The 12286-nt window shown below is 31.2% G+C and overlaps 1 protein-coding gene across 1 annotated transcript in view; it reads left to right on the top strand.

The window, feature by feature from the left end:
- Positions 1–1065: 1065 nt before the first annotated feature.
- The window catches only part of LOC136029204 (homeobox protein prospero-like), a 36152-nt gene continuing 24931 nt past the window's right edge, over positions 1066–12286 (top strand). Inside the window, exon 1 of the mRNA XM_065707354.1 lies at positions 1066–1767. The gene's annotated coding sequence lies outside the window, so the exon portion shown is untranslated. The remainder of the gene's footprint in view (positions 1768–12286) is intronic.

The raw sequence follows: 12286 nt of genomic DNA, 5'->3' as shown, positions 1-12286 counted from the left end.
AAAAAATATCTTATTTTTGACCCTACTTAAACTTAACTCCCTTTGCCAATAACTTTAACGAATAAATTAATTTCCAAGATCTAGAAGAAACATGCGATATAAGAAAAACGAAGGTGCGTAATTTACCGACAAATAATTTTGGTTTGGATATTCTACATAAGTTATCAATCTTTTTTGCTAGCGGGCTGATTCCTTGGGAAGAAACAGAGAATTTAAGAATATATAAATCTCTATAAGAACTTACATCTCTTTATCCCCAATTTCAAATCACACTCAAATTTTCCAAAAACATTCCAAGTCTCCAAGATACTCAAACTGAATTTTCATTACCTGATTACAAAATACGCAACATTTTATTTTTTACACTCTCTGGAAGCGTAAATACTTTTACCACTTCCCCCAACTCTTAAGTAATTCTATACTTTCACTCTCTACTCTCTAAGTCTAAACCTATTACTCTATCTTCATATCCCTTACCAATTTCGTAAATCTAATACTTTGATATTATTTACGTCATGCCAATTATGACTGAATTCCTCATAGCTTGCAACAATCCCTACAATTCTAATTTCTCTTCTATACCATATTTTCTATGGACTTAAAGGTTTTGTAACCTTATATATTTTTTTTCAGTTTATTATGCTCATTTTTTAATAGAGATCATTTTTATATTAGTTCTTGAGCCTTCAAACAATTTGACTTTATCCCTTTCAGAAAAACAGCTGGGGTACCAAATTCAAACTTAACTCATTCTTTAAAAAAAATCTTATAATTTTTCCCATTAAGTATGCCTCCGTCAACACTTTTTCTAATTCGTCTAAACTTATAATATTTAAAAAAAATCTCAGTCCTCAAAAATTTAATACTGATGTTTTCACTCTCAAATAAAATAAACCACAACCTTTGTTTACACGAACTTTGTTTACATTTTCAATGCCATCAATAAACTTTAGCTTATCTAAAAGGTTTTATAGCTTTCATTAGAAATTTTACAATTATACGAGGATCCTATTTTATACAATTGAAGTTTAGTGGGACGCAATAACAAGGTGAAAAGTTTACAATAAATTTAAATTTTAAAGTAAAAATAACGCTCTTCAGTAGTATCTTATATCACAGTGCAAAAAAGCATGACTTATTTAATCACTTTTCTTGGGATGACTGCATGCAGCAATATAACGAACAGCAACAGAAACGAGCAGAAATTGTGGCAAGTGACAAAAGCCTTGGTGAAGAATTGAAAATAAACTTTTTATCTTCAGTAAAAAAGTTACCTAAGCCTAAATGGCTTTTGGTGGAAATTGGCTTCGCCGATAGTGGATATGTCTCTTCGCCATAAGTAAGCAGGCTAACTTTCATGCACTGAAGACAAAAAATAAGTGAGCATTTGCAGATCTAGAATCTTCAGAGACGATGCGGTGTAATCGGTGCAGGGGCAAATGTAGGGTGCAAAATTAACCATATTTCAAGTTCAACTAAAGCTGCTAAAGATAAAGCTCAGGTAGAATCGAAGTTCAAGTGCTGTAAGCAAATCAAAATGTAGACGCATTCTCCCCCAAGAAAGCCGCTGGCACCATTTTGTAAACCTTTTACCACTCATTTTGGTGATGTCTGGGCTTACATTGATGTTTACAAACATCTAATGTTTGTATGCGTGTTCTGGCAAGCGTGTAGCCAAATCTTCTAGAGCTAAGAAATTTACAGAAATATGTACGAGAGGATCTACTTTAAACACTTCGAAAATATGTATGTAAAAGGATTTCCAAGGTTCGTAGAAATACGTTCTACTATATTACAATTGTCCGAGTTCTATTTTCTGGTATTGCAAACTTAGTTTTTCTGATTCCCATTCCCAAGGGACAAAGCATCATAAATTCTATAATCCCGTGTCCTACTTAGGGTTCGAGAATCCAATATACATTGCAAGGTAAAATTGACTCACACTGCGTCAAAATTAGTGTTTACCGTTGCAATACTTATATTCAAAAGTTTACAACCCTTTCTATATAAACCCTATATGCCCCAAGAGCATAATTTACAACCCTTGCCCTGAAGGTTGTGGGGGGGGATGCCATGCTCAAATACATAATTTCCGGACCTCTCAACTACAGTGAACAAAATCGTTATCTCAAAAATTTTGATTGGTTGTGTTTGGGGAAATGGTGGGCGTGGGAGGGGGATTTGTTTCCCTCCAATCACTTTTGACTATTAAAAAGGGACCTAGCCTTTTCAATTTCAAATCGAATGAGCCCTTTTTGAAGCTTCTGCGACAACTCATTCGATATAATGTGCCCTGGTAAAAAAAAGAATAAATATATAAAATAAAATAAATAACACATTGTGCCCTTGTCACTCTTTACTTAGGTAGCACTATTGCCTTGCCCATGAAAACAAATTTTTATACATTTAAAATTTGCATTATTTACTGGCTCTTTCTCTAGGGCCTATTGGGGCCCTGCCCTTTCCCAAGTCATATTTAAGGGATCTTTTGACTATTTTGAATCAAATGACTGTGTCAAATGTTTGATTGGATGTTATAGGTTCTCCAGGTAGCAAATTTGGACAAGGAGGGGGGCTGGTTGCCCTTCAATCACTGTTGATTCTTAAAAACGAATGTCAAACACCCTATTTCCGAACGAAAGAGCTCTCTAAGAAATTTTCTATGGCCGCCCCTTCCATATCAAGTGGTCCTGTGAAAAAAACGTGACAGAAACAATATCTTGAAGGGTTATGACTCTTTTATTGCAGGTATCGCTAGAGTGGTGTCTCTGATTACTAATCCAGGTGTATGAACTAACAGGAGACTCTGATAGGTTTATTTGAGTACCAAAACGGAACGTGGTCATTGAAACGGGCAGATGGTCAGTACAATTAACAGACCCTCTTATTTGAAATGATTAATTTGACCTCTTTTAACCTGTACTATCTGTAAAAGGGAAATACAAAGACAGATAACATCGAGTTCAAACACATTCCGACAGGAAACCTGTAAATTTTCCCGGTTTTACTAAGAAATTTCCTTATGTTCCTACCAGTGTGCTTAATCAAACACAGTTCGTTGTAACGAACTGCAAGTAAGGAGCAATATGCCTCAATAGTAATCGAAACTCTATGGAAAAGAGTCTTAACAACAATGGATACATAAAAAAATCTTATTTAGCTTATTCAGAGTATATTCAGAGTATAATCTTATTCAAATGCTTATTCAGAGTATATAAAATTCACCAAGTTTAATGTTAACCATCAAAAGTTATGAGCCTGAGGAAATTTGCCCAATTTTCAAAAAAGGGGAAAACAACCCCAAAGCACTAAGTGACCTTAATAAAAACCACATCATCAGGTTCAGTTATCAGATAATCCTACTGTAGAGCTTTCAAGCTCCTAAATACAAAAATGAGAAATTTTGTATTTTTTGCCAGAAGCAAGATCACGGATGCGTGTTTATTTTTTTTTCCAGGGGTAATTGTATTGAACCAGTGATTTTAGAACATTGGGAAAGGGCTCATTCTATCGGAAATTGTAAGTTCTAGTGGTCTTTTTAAGTGACAGAATACATTGAAGGGTAGCTAGTCCCCTCCTACACCCCTTTTCTCTCAAAGTCTTTCGATCAAAATTTTGAGATAGCCATTTTTCAGCATAGTTGGAAGATCTGATAACTTTCTCTTGGAGGATAACTTGACCCCCCAAAGTCTCCGAAGGAGGTGCAGAAAGCTATAATCTGTGCCTATTGTATACATATAGTATTGGCTATTGGGATGTATAGAGATACTAGCTGTTGGGGTGGCGCTTCGCGCCGCCCCAAGCCCCCCCCCCGCGCGTAAGTCGTTACGCGCCATATTAGTTACGCGCCATTGTAGTTGTGTCCCTGTATCCCACCTGTGATCCCATATATATATATATATATATATATATATATATATATATATATATATATATGTATATATATACAAAGCCCTTGAGCTTTGTTGATGGTGTTTAGTTTTTTACCTTTTTTTTAGTTTTTTTTTAGTTTTTAGCTTTTTTAGTTTTTTGGTATTTTCTTTTTTATTTTTTTTGTAGTTTTTACCTTTTTTAGTTTTTCTTCTTCTTTTGTATTAATGCTAAAGCCAAGGTTCGAACCTGGAACCTCTCGGACCTAGAACCTGGAACATAACGCATTACCAACTCAGCTACTTCGACTTGAATACATTTACCTTTTTTATTTTTTTTTTTTATTTTTTATTTTTTTTTTAGTTTTCTTTTTCTCCTTTATTTTTCGGTTTTTTTCCTTTTTTCAGTTTTTTTATTTTTTTTTATTTTTTTTATTAGTTTTTAGTTTCTTTTTCTTTTTAGTTTTTTTTGTAGTTTTTGCCTTTTTTAGTTTTTTTCTTTTTTAGTTTTTTACCTTTTTTTAGTTTTTTTTTAGTTTTTAGCTTTTTTAGTTTTTTAGTATTTTCAAGGTTCGAACCTGGAACCTCTCGGACCTAGAACCTGGAATATAACGCTTTACCAACTCAGCTACTTCGGCTTGAATACATTTACCTTTTTTAGTTTTTTTTTTATTTTTTTATTTTTTTTTAGTTTTCTTTTTCTCCTTTATTTTTCAGTTTTTTTCATTTTTTCAGTTTTTTTTATTAGTTTTTAGTTTTTTTTTCATTTTGGTTTTTTTTGTAGTTTTTACCTTTTTTTAGTTTTTTTCTTTTTTAGTTTTTAGTTTTTTACCTTTTTTTTAGTTTTTTTTTTGTTTTTAGCTTTTTTAGTTTTTTCTAGTATTTTCAAGGTTCGAACCTGGAACCTCTCGGACCTAGAACATGGAACATAACGCTTTACCAACTCAGCTACTTCGGCTTGAATACATTTACTTTTTTTAGTTTTTTTATTTTTATTTTTTTTAGTTTTATTTTTCTCCTTTATTTTTCAGTTTTTCCTTTTTTTTAGTTTTTTTTTTCTTTTTCAGTTTGGGGGGGGGGTAAGTGGGAGGAACTTTCCATTGAAAAATTTTTGTAGGAGAAAGGAGCTTACCATGGAGGGGGAGTTGGATTCTCGGCATTATTTAAAAAAGATCAAGTATTAAATTTAAAAACAATATTTTACAACTGAAAGTAAGAGACAACATTAAAACTTAAACGATCAGAAATGTTTACGTATATGAGGGGGTTGCCCCCTTCTCAATACCTCGCTCTTTATGCTTTTTTATAGAACTTTTTTTAAAGAAATTTTTTTATAGAACTTTAAAAAAGAAGCTTATTATTCCAATTAAACAGCCCTTGTGTTTCAGGAGTCATTCTTAAATACTTAAAAAAAAGTCGTAAAGTAGTGTAAAGTCGTAAAGTAGTGTAAAGTGCGAGGTATTGAGAAGGGGGCAACCCTCTCATATACTTCATAATTTCTGATCGTTTTAACTTGTAATGTTGCTCCTTACTTTTAGTTGAAAAAACCTTATTTTTCTTTTTAATTTAATTTACACCAAAAAGATCAAGAATCAACTAATCTAAGTCGTTTTTCTTGAGTATGCTTTTCTCTTTCTTTTGCATTTTAAGGATTGAAAAGTAACCATGTAAACCAATATCTCTGTTCTGATACTACCTTCTGAGTCAGTTTTTCCAACTACTAGGAATTGGCTTAACATTTTAGAGTGAATTTTCTAGTTTGGTGCATGGTGATAGAAAGAAATAAATTATACTGCTGAAAAAAAAGAAAAATAAAACAGATGACAGGATTATAAATAAATAAAAAATTATAACTTGAACCATTTTTCATAATTTAATATTTGCACTTGTTTAACGGATTCAACATGTTGTTGACACTGAAGAAAGTTCTTTATTTTTATATCTAGCTTTATTTAAGCGTAATAATAAAATAATCAGGTTTTTCCAACTTCTCTTCTTTTCAAACCTTTTAGTACTTATGGGCTTCTTCAAGGATTTTTTTTTATAAATAAACCTCTTTACAAAGAGTAAAAAAAATAAAGAAAAAAAAAGAAAATGTAGTTTTTATACCCGCAATTCAAAAGTAAAAATAAAAAACGCTGGATAAAAATAGCCTGTGTCAAAACTCTCCATAATTTTTAAAATCACCACATAAAAGAAGAAGTATTCAAAATAACTACTGCATAGCGTGGGTACAAAAATAAACGTTATGTTTGTGGAGGTATAAACATCAAGAGTCAATCCTAGCTTTAAAATTAGTTTCAGCAGAACATTGTATTTAATAGTTCAGGGACATGGTAACAACTGAGCCCATTCTGAGTACCCACAATCGACAATCTGTCAAGCAAAAACAAAACAAAAAAACGTAAAAAAGAAATTCAAAATTCAATCCTAGGAATCCGCTGAGCAAACATAAAAACGGAAAAGAAAAAAGAGACATCGAACGTTTCCGGGCTCCACCCTCTTAAAAAAAAAATCCAGATCTGGGACAAATATGTTTTAGCTATATGTATCTATATATATATATATATATATATATATATATATATATATATATATATATATATATATATATATATATATATATATATATATACTAGCTGTTGGGGTGGCGCGAAGCCCCCCCAAGCCCCCCCGCGCGCGTAAGTCGTTACGCGCCATAATAGTTACGCGCCATTGTAGTTGTGTCCCTATGTCCCACCTGTGAATATAGATAGATATATATATATATATATATATATATATATATATATATATATATATATATATATATATATATATATATATATATATATATATATATATATATATATATATATATATATATATATATATATATGGTTTTAACTACGTAAAACTTGCGAATATACAACATTCTTTGCTGTCCCATTGTCTTTGCATATAAATAGATTGTCAGGTTTACCGACTCTTGAACATGCAACATATAATGGTCCATGGGAAAACAATCCGTATTCAGATCTATACCTCATGATTCTAATGATTGCCCTTGAGCTTTGTTGATGGTGATTGCTAATCGACCATTCCCTGAGTCGCCATCGTCATTTATATATCCCCCTGTGCACCCCGGCGTCCCCTTTGTAGTTATGTCCCTGTGTCCCGGTCGTCATTTATATTCCCTGTGTCCCGGTCGTCATTTGTGTCCCGGTGTTCCAGTCTGTGATTTCTCTTTGAGTGTCCCGGGCGTCATTTATATTCCTTGTGTCCCGGTGTCTCGGTCGTCATTTATATCCCCCTGTGCCCCCCAGCGTCCCCATTGTAGTTGTGTCCCTGTGTCCCGGTCGTCATTTGTATCCCGGTGTCCCGGTCTGTATATACATTCGTTTTTTAGTTTTGTTTTTCTCCTTTATTTTTTTCCTTTTTTCTTTTTTTCTTTTTTAGTTTATTTAGATTTTTAGATTTTTTAGTTTTTTTTATTAGTTTTTTAGTTTTTTTTGTAGTTTTTACCATTTTTTTAGTTTTTTTAGTTTTTTTTTTTACTTATGTCCTGGTCGTCATTTATACTCCCTGTGTCCCGGTCGTCATTTGTGTCTCGGTGCTTTGTTGATTGCTAATTTATATTATATTTATATTTATATTTTTTATATTTATTAATATTTTTTTAGTTTTCTTTTTCTCTTATTTTTCAGTTTTTTCCTTTTTTTTAGTTTTTTCTTTTTTAGTTTTTAGTTTTTTTTTTGTTTTTTACCTTTTTTTAGTTTTTTTTTTTTAGTTTTTTAGCTTTTTTAGTTTTTTTATTAGTTTTTAGTTTTTTTTTTAGTTTTTGCCTTTTTTTAGTTTTTTCAGTTTTTTTTAGTTTTTAGTTTTTTACCTTTTTTTATTTTTTTTTAGTTTTTTAGCTTTTTTAGTTTTTTTTCTTTTTAGTTTTTTTTTGTAGTTTTTACCTTTTTTAGTTTTTTTTTCTTCTTTTGTATTAGTGTGAAATAATTCAGAATTATTTCTGAATTATTGAAATAATTCAGTGTGAATATATATATTGTGTATATATATATATATATATATATATATATATATATATATATATATATATATATATATATATATATATATATATATATCTATATATATATATTTAACTACGTAAAACTTGCGAATATACAACATTCTTTGCTGTCCTATTGTCTGTCCATATAAATAGATTGTCAGGTTTACCAACTCTTGAACATTTTTAGTTTACCTTTTTTAGTTTTTTTCTTCTTTTGTATTAGTGTGAAATAATTCAGACGTCATATGCGGACAAACATGACGTCACCTGATTCACAGATCCACAGATCCACACACAGACAACTTATTTTTATATATATAGATATATATATATATATATATACTAGCTGTTGGGGTGGCGCTTCGCGCCACCCCAACACCTAGTTGGTGGGGGCGCTTCGCGCCCCCCCCCCCAAGCCCCCCCGCGCGCGTAAGTCGTTACGCGCCATATTAGTTACGCGCCATTGTAGTTGTGTCCCTATGTCCCACCTGTGAATATAGATATATATATATATATATATATATATATATATATATATATATATATATATATATATATATATATATATATATATATATATATATATATATATATATATGTTTTAATCACGTAAAACTTGCGAATATACAACATTCTTTGCTGTCCCGTTGTCTGTGCATATAAATAGATTGTCAGGTTTACCGACTCTTGAACATGCAACATATAATGGTCCATGGGAAAACAATCCGTATTCAGATCTATACCTCATGATTCTAATGATTGCCCTTGAGCTTTGTTGATGGTGATTGCTAATCGACCACTCCGAGTCGCCATCGTCATTTATATATCCCCCTGTGCACCCCGGCGTCCCCTTTGTAGTTATGTCCCTGTGTCCCGGTCGTCATTTATATTCCCTGTGTCCCGGTCGTCATTTGTGTCCCGGTGTTCCAGTCTGTGATTTCTCTTTGAGTGTCCCGGGCGTCATTTATATTCCTTGTGTCCCGGTGTCCCGGTCGTCATTTATATCCCCCTGTGCCCCCCGGCGTCCCCATTGTAGTTGTGTCCCTGTGTCCCGGTCGTCATTTATATTCCCTGTGTCCCGGTCGTCATTTGTATCCCGGTGTCCCGGTCTGTATATACATTCGTTTTTTAGTTTTGTTTTTCTCCTTTATTTTTTTCCTTTTTTCTTTTTTTTCTTTTTTAGTTTATTTAGATTTTTAGATTTTTTAGTTTTTTTATTAGTTTTTAGTTTTTTTGTAGTTTTTACCATTTTTTTAGTTTTTTTAGTTTTTTTTTTTTACTTATGTCCTGGTCTTCATTTATACTCCCTGTGTCCCAGTCGTCATTTGTGTCTCGGTGCTTTGTTGATTGCTAATTTATATTATATTTATATTTATATTTTTTATATTTATTAATATTTTTTTAGTTTTCTTTTTCTCTTATTTTTCAGTTTTTTCCTTTTTTTTAGTTTTTTCTTTTTTAGTTTTTAGTTTTTTTTGTTTTTTACCTTTTTTAGTTTTTTTAGTTTTTTTAGTTTTTTAGCTTTTTTAGTTTTTTATTAGTTTTAGTTTTTTTTTAGTTTTTGCCTTTTTTTAGTTTTTTCAGTTTTTTTTAGTTTTTAGTTTTTTACCTTTTTTTAGTTTTTTTTAGTTTTTTAGCTTTTTTAGTTTTTTTCTTTTTAGTTTTTTTTGTAGTTTTTACCTTTTTTAGTTTTTTTTCTTCTTTTGTATTAGTGTGAAATAATTCAGACGTCATATGCGGACAAACACGACGTCACTCGACAGACAGACAGACAGACATAACCCACAAACAACTTATTTTTATATATATTTATTCATATTTTTTTAGTTTCTTTTTCTCTTTTATTTTTCAGTTTTTTCCTTTTTTTTTTAGTTTTTTTCTTTTTTAGTTTTTAGTTTTTTTTAGTTTTTTACCTTTTTTTAGTTTTTTTTAGTTTTTTTAGTTTTTTAGCTTTTTTAGTTTTTTTTATTAGTTTTTATTTTTTTGTAGTTTTTGCCTTTTTTTATTTTTTTCAGTTTTTTTTTAGTTATTAGATTTTTACCTTTTTTTAGTTTTTTTTAGTTTTTTAGCTTTTTTAGTTTTTTTTTCTTTTTAGTTTTTTTTGTAGTTTTTACCTTTTTTAGTTTTTTTTCTTCTTTTGTATTAGTGTGAAATAATTCAGACGTCATATGCGGACAAACATGACGTCACCTGATCCACACACAGATCCACACACAGACAACTTATTTTTATATATATAGATAGATTATTCATATTTTTTTAGTTTTCTTTTTCTCTTTTATTTTTCAGTTTTTTCCTTTTTTTGGTTTTTTTCTTTTTTAGCTTTTAGTTTTTTTTAGTTTTTTACCTTTTTTTAGTTTTTTTTAGTTTTTTTAGTTTTTTAGCTTTTTTAGTTTTTTTATTAGTTTTTATTTTTTTTTGTAGTTTTTGCCTTTTTTTATTTTTTTCAGTTTTTTTTTAGTTATTAGATTTTTACCTTTTTTTAGTTTTTTTTAGTTTTTTAGCTTTTTTAGTTTTTTTTTCTTTTTAGTTTTTTTTGTAGTTTTTACCTTTTTTAGTTTTTTTCTTCTTTTGTATTAGTGTGAAATAATTCAGACGTCATATGCGAACAAACATGACGTCACCTGATCCATCCACAGATCCACACACAGACAACTTATTTTTATATATATAGATATATATATATATATATATATATTATATATATATATATATATATATATATATATATATATATATATATATATATATATATATATATATATATATATATATATATATATATATTTAACTACGTAAAACTTGCGAATATACAACATTCTTTGCTGTCCTATTGTCTGTCCATATAAATAGATTGTCAGGTTTACCAACTCTTGAACATGCAACATAATAATTGTCCATTTGAAAACAATCCGTATTCATATCTATACCGCATTTTTCTAACGATTGCCCTTGAGCTTTGTTGATGGTGATTGCTCATCGAATATTCCCTGTGTCCCCGTCGTCATTTATATATCCCCCTGTGCCCCCGGCGTCCCCGTTGTAGTTGTATCCCTGTTTCCAGGTCGTCATTTATATTCCCTGTGTCCCGGTCGTCATTTGTGTCCCGGTATCCCAGTCTGTAATTTCTCTTTGAGTGTCCCGTTCGTCATTTATATAGATATGCAAGCTGTTAGGGTGGCGCTTCGCGCCACCCCAACAGCTAGTTGGTGGGGGCACCTTGCGCCCCCCCCAAGCCCCCCCCGCGCGCGTAAGTCGTTACGCGCCATAGTAGTTACGCGCCATTGTAATTGTGTCCCTATGTCCCACCTGTGAATATAGATATATATATATATATATATATATATATATATATATATATATATATATATATATATATATTGTGTCGCTGTCGTCATTTATATATCCCCCTGTGCCCCCGGCGTCCCCTTTGTAGTTGTGTCCCTGTGTCCCGGTCGTCATTTATATTCCCTGTGTCCCGGTCGTCATTTGTGTCCCAGTGTCCCAGTCTGTGATTTCTCTTTGAGTGTCCCGGGCGTCATTTATATTCCTTGTGTCCCGGTGTCCCGGTCGTCATTTATATCCCCCTGTGCCCCCCGGCGTCCCCGTTGTAGTTGTGTCCCAGTGTCCCGGTCGTCATTTATATTCCCTGTGTCTCGGTCGTCATTTGTATCCCGGTGTTCCGGTCTGTATATACATTCGTTTTTTTAGTTTTTCTCCTTTATTTTTTCATTTTTTTCCTTTTTTATTTTTTTTCTTTTTTAGTTTTTTTTATTTTTTAGCTTTTTTAGTTTTTTTATTAGTTTTTACCCTTATTTTAGTTTTTTTAGTTTTTTTTACTTATGTCCTGGTCGTCATTTATACTCCCTGTGTCCCGGTCGTCATTTGTGTCCCGGTGCTTTGTTGATGGTGATTGCTAATCGAACATTCCTTTTGTCCCGGTCGCTTTCTCTTTGAGTGTCGTCATTTATATTCCCTATGTGCCGGTGTCCCGGTCGTCATTTGTGTCCCGATGTCCCAGTCTGTAATTTCGTCAGTTGAAAACATGACGTCAGTCGACACAGAAACATGACGTCACCTGACAGACAGACACACAGACAGACAACTTATTTATATATATATATAGATAGATACAGTTTCATTTCAGTTTTTTTTCTTTTTTAGTTTTTTCTTTTCTTAGTTTTTTCTTTTTTAGTTTTTCTTTTTTAAATTTCTTCTAATTTTTTACCTTTTTATTTTTTTATTTTTTTTTTACATTTTTCTTTTTAAGTTTTTTCTTTTTTTAATTTTTTATTTTTTTTTATTTTTAGTTTTTTTTAGTTTTTTACCATTTTTCTTTTTTCAGTTTTCTTTTTCTTCTCTGTTTTTCAGACGT

Source organism: Artemia franciscana, chromosome 7, assembly GCF_032884065.1.
Source record: "Artemia franciscana chromosome 7, ASM3288406v1, whole genome shotgun sequence".
Lineage (NCBI taxonomy): Eukaryota > Metazoa > Arthropoda > Branchiopoda > Anostraca > Artemiidae > Artemia > Artemia franciscana.
The sequence above is the reverse complement of the archived record's forward strand: the minus strand, read 5'-3'. Positions and strand labels throughout refer to the sequence as shown.